The following is a 5,538-nucleotide window of genomic DNA, read 5'->3' as shown; positions in this document are numbered from 1 at the left end:
CTGGGGACGACAAGGAATGTGGGCTAACACGCTTAAGCATTTACATCATAGGCTGGATTCTGTGGAAGTCAAACCAAATGTTTTTATTATAAACAAGTCAGCCTGAGACTGAACTGTGAAGGACCCATTTGATTTCCAGGCCTCCCGCCCCAGCCCCGGGCTCCTCGCAGGAAAGAGTCCCTGCATGCCTGGCCTCCTTCAGTTCCTCTCTAGTTCCTCTAGTTCCTTTCTCATTTATTTTAGTTACATTTCACTTTCCCTCCCAGGCCCGAGAGGAAACAAAAGGAAAGGAGCTCACCTGGAGTGTCAGAAAGTCACAGGAGAAGGCAGGTCTTCTCTGGGAAAGCTGGGAGCAGGCAGCCTCACCACCCAGGTGGTCGAGGCCAGGATGGAGAGGTGAACAGGTAGATCTCTGGCTTCTCCTCCCAGCCAGACCCTGCTCAATACAGCGACACCTGTTGTCACATCCAGGAATTGTATACCTCAACTCAGTGAGAAGGCGGAGAAGGCAATGGAACCCCACTCCAGTACTCTTGCCTGGAAAATCCCATGGACGGAGAAGCCTGGTAGGCTGCAGTTCATGGGGTTGCTAGGAGTCAGACACGACTGAGCGACTTCACTTTCACTTTCCACTTTCATGCATTGGAGAAGGAAATGGCAACCCACTCCAGTGTTCTTGCCTGGAGAATCCCAGGGACAGGGGAGCCTGGTGGGCTGCTGTCTCTGGGGTCGCACAGAGTCGGACACGACTGAAGCGACTTAGCAGCAGCAGCAGCAGTGAGAAGGAAGATGTGGAGGATGGAAGTGCTGATGGTGGTGTTTAGTCGTTAAGTCGTGTCCGACTCTCTTGCAACCCCGTGGACCCACCAGGAGCCCACCAGGCTCCTCTGTCCATGGGATTCTCCAGGCAAGAATACTGGAGTGGGTTGCCATGCCCTCCTCCAGGGGGGTCTGCCCAACTAGGGATCAAACCCACCTCTCTTGCTTGGAGGATGTAGTTATTATCAAATGCATCCTGTCATTGCACAGAATCAAGCATCTGCTCTCTGCATCCAGAGAATGTAGAACCTTAGGGAGACATAGCTCCAGAACACTGAGGGGCAAGTGCTGCCCGTGTGAGGGGCATGGGCGGCATGGGCTGTCCTATAAATGTCCCAGGCAGTAGGGAGTGCAGGTGTCCAAGGAAATGATGAAGTCAAGGAAATCTCAAAGGAGAGGTGAGACTGGAGTTGGACCTTGAAGGAAGAGTAGACTTAGCCAACAGAGGGGAGGAGGAGGGTATTCCTAATGGAGACCTTGCACGAACACAGTGTAGAAAGCAGGAACGTTCAAGAATAAGAAAGCACCCTGTGTGGCTGCCGCTGAAGGGTCTGAGAAGCACACTAGGAGAAAGCACAGGAGAAGCAGGCACAGGTCAGATCTGGAATCTCTGCAGTTGGTATTTTTAGACTGCAAGGAACAGTCACTTAATTCACCTGAAGTGACAGAGTTGAATCTAAGATGTGACGGGTAAGGACAGGAGGGCAGGACACAGTCCTGTCTCCAAGGAGAGCAGGACAGCCACGGTGCTGAGCTCCACAAGACAGGAGAAGGGTGTGGGAACAGAGTGTTTGAAGGTCCAGATTATTCCCAGAAAAATTGAGGGACAGTGCATCCAACAGGGGCTCCCAGGTGGTGCTGGTGGAAACAAACCCGCCTGTCAGTGCAGGAGATACAGGAAACATGGGTTCAGTCCTTGGGTCAGGAAGAGCCCTGGCAACCCACTCCAGTATCCTTGCCTGGAGAATCTCATGGACAGAGGAGCCTGGTGGGCTACAGTTCATAGGGTCACAATGAGTTGGACATGACTGAAGTGACTTAGCACACACACAAGTGCAACAGATCCACTGAAAGGATAGGTTATTACTCACAGTTCCTAAGAGGACGGGCACACCACAGCACACAGGGCCTCACGGGGAAGCACCAGGGCTGGAGGGGTTGCAACAGGGAGCAGGGACAGGAGCCTGTACTGTGGTGTATGCAGAAGGAGCAGATGAGGAGGGCTGAGTGGGTTTGGGATTGGCTGGTTTGAATCATTTCAGCAGCCGCTGGGCTGTAGAGTTGTCCTGAGGTGTGTGGTCCGTGGGTGTCCTGGGGTGGTTGGGACAGGGAACTAGTGGCCGGGGCAGAGTGTGAGAGCCATAAAGAATTGGCGGGGCATGGGCTCTGGGTTTGTTGGTTTGCATTCGGAAAGCATGTTCTTGGATGGGTCGTTTGGCAGCTCTAGGTCTTGGCTAAGCCTAGCAGAGGCATTCCCTGCAGGGCCTGCAAAGCCCCAGACATCAAAGCATCAGGATATAGAAAATTAGACATGCATGGTTATGACACCAGGGGATCATTCAGGACCTCATGTGGCTTGAGCAGTTCGGTCATCCACCCCTGTGGCTGCCACTGCAGTTCCAGGTTGCCTTATTGACTCTCCTCCACTGCCCTGTCTGGAGTTAGACTCCCAGGAAAGGATCAGATTGGTGCAGTGACCTCTGTCCAGCATAACTGTTCCCATTGGGCAGGTCTTTCTGCCAGGCCACACATGCTGGCTGCTCACCAGTCTAGTACCCATTCACAGGCTAACCAAATTTACTACGGGGTCTCATGTCTTGGCAAGCTGTGCTTAGAGCCCACTGATGGCAGGGAGGGTGGAGCTCAGGGTGGACAGGGACATCCTAAGGGGTCCCAGAAGAAAATACACTCAGCCAGCACCTCACTCGGCTTTTACTGTTTAAAACTTCTGAAAGGCCAGGTGTGAATCTGAGCTACCACCTCAGAAGCACCCGAGGATTTAAAACATGGTGATGACAAGCGAGAGTAGTGTTTTTATAAAGATGACACTGGCAAAAAAAAAAAAAGGGAATGGATTGGAGAGATAAGAAGCTGAAAAGTGGAAGAATCAGGAGAATCTTCACATAATCTTCAGAGATTTAGGCACCTGGAGTGGGTGGTGAGTGTGGGAACAGAGGAAGGAGCAGTTCCCAAAGTCAAGGCTGAAGGAAGCACTGATGGAACTGAGTAACTGACAAGCCAAGGAAGAGGAGGGAGAAGGACCACTCAAGGGCCACATTGGGACTTAGAACCTGGAGGATGGAGAGAAAATGCCTCCCTGACAAAAATAGCAACGATGGGAAGGGAAGAGATACAGGGAGACTTGTTTAGGTCTATGAACCGGTGATGGACACTGATAATCCCCAGTGACTCCTGAGTAGGACGCAGTGCAAGGACTTCCCTGGTGGTCTGGTGGCTGAGACTCCATGCTCCCCACTCAGGGGACCCAGGTTCCAGCCCTGGTCAGGGAACTGGATCCCACATGCTACAGCTACGAGTTCATAGGCCACAGTGAAAGATCTTGCATGCTGTAATGAAGAGCAAAGATCCTGTGTGCCACATGTAAGCCAAATAAGCACATAATAAGCATATAAAAAAAGAAACAATGGGCCCTTCACAGTGAGACACCTCGCTGAGTAGACGACCTAGTTATGTTCTTATTTGCTCCTGAGTCCAGAAATTCCATAAGCCCAATGACCACATCCCTAGATCCCCCCAAGTTTTCTCAGAGTCCAGGTTTTTGGTCCCCAGTAGATAAATACAAACCAGACTTCTCTGATATCTTCCACCCACCTCTGACCAAGTAGGTTTTAAAAGTCATTCAAAGCATGATTCTCATACAAATATATACTGAGCACCTGCTAAAGGGGCCTCGGGTCACCCAGTGGCTCAGTGGCAAAGAATCCACCTGCCAATGCAGGAGACACGGGTTTGATCCCTGACCCAGCACAGCTGGGAGAATAAATAAATAAAGATAAATAGAAGAATAAATAATAAATAAAGATAAGTAAGAATAAAGAGAGAATAAAGAAATAACAAAGATAAATAAAGAATAAATAAATAAAATTATTTTTAAAATTATAGAGAAGACTTATTCTGGACTATTGCAATAGATGTTGAGACTATTGCAATAGAAGAGAGACCAGGCTCAGCTCCCAACATGAAGACAAGTCAGGGGTTATAGGCAACAAGAAGAGTGATGGGGTAAGTGGATGGAAGACTAATAGAAGACATCAAGGAAAGGGCTTTTTGCTAAACTGGCTTGCAGGATTCTAGCTGAAGATAGGCGAGCATGGTCAGGTATCAAGGGTGGGAGATGAGGAATTCAATGCTATATCTTGGATCAGTTATCAAGGACAGGGGGAGTCTCACTATACTAACTTAACAGGATTCTTGTTAAGACAGGGCAAGGGAAGCCCAGCAAGGACAGGACAGTGGCCAAGGTTGAGGTCTGGTTGAGAAGAAGGTTCTGGATGGCCAGCTAATACTAGAACGAGGAGAGTTTTTGTCAGTTACCACTCTAATGCTTATGAAACTGTGTGCCCAGAACTTAGAGGTCTGCAAAGATGCTAAGTTTGCAATCCAGAATGCTGTCTGGTGAGAGGGAGACAGTGCAGGATGGGAATGGGAGAGAGAATGAGGGTGGAGGCCCCAGGGCTTTGCAACAAGTCAGCAAGGACTTCGGACATCCACACTGTCTGAGCAGAGCTTCAAGGCAATCCTGACTCAAAATCCAGGGAGGCCCCTGATAACCATTACCCTAACAATGAAATCAAGGCCTTGAGGGTTCAAGAATTTGCCCAGATCATCAAAATCCCAAGTCAATGCTCTTCTTTTGCCCAGTAGCACGATTTTACATGTTACACCAGATCACTTGACTCTGAGAATTCGCCAGCTGGCTCTAGGTGACAGCCTGCTAGTCCTGTGACAAACACCCAGCTCTCCCCACCCCCATCTGGCCCAGCCCACTCCATCCTGAGGGCCAGTCTCTGCCTGTCTTGCGGATGTTTACTGAGTCTAAGGGAATGCTCATTTTCTACAGCTTTGCCCTTGTTACATATGCGTTGACAGGCCTTTCCAAATCCGTCTCTCGTTTATTGACTCTGACAGCGCACTCCACCCGAGGTGCAGCAGGTGTGGGTTTCTTAGGCGATGACCACCCGGATTGGTTTCTCTGGAGTCTCTGCCTTCCTGGCCAGTGGAAGCCCCAGGCAAGGTCTTCACCTAGAATGGGCAGCGGCAGGCTGCTTGTTCATCACTGGCAGCTTGTCCCACTGCTGAAATCTGAGACCTGCTCCCATCACAACTTCAGGTCACAGGGCTATTGGCCCCTTTTCAGCAGTTTCCTGGAAATGGATGATGGAGACAAGTTCCAATCCCCCTGCAGAGTGGGAACATTCACAGCAGCCATTTACCACTTCAACACTGCTTACAGGGGAGCAGTTCGTGCTGAGCACTGAGCCACATGCCTGGGGCTCCCTGGTGAGTGAAATGAACACATGGTCCTTCCCTTGAGACAGAAATATTGGGGGGATGGGCCAGACAGCAGTCACCCTGCAGTGGGGAACCGGTGTGCTGAGGCCAGGCCCAGGTGGTCACAGAAAGGCAGGTAGACCAGCTGGCCAGAACACACACACACACACACACACACACACACACACACACACACACACATACACA

Source organism: Bison bison, unplaced genomic scaffold, assembly GCF_000754665.1.
Source record: "Bison bison bison isolate TAMUID 2011002044 unplaced genomic scaffold, Bison_UMD1.0 scf7180017864056, whole genome shotgun sequence".
Lineage (NCBI taxonomy): Eukaryota > Metazoa > Chordata > Mammalia > Artiodactyla > Bovidae > Bison > Bison bison.
This window is presented reverse-complemented; position numbering follows the sequence as displayed.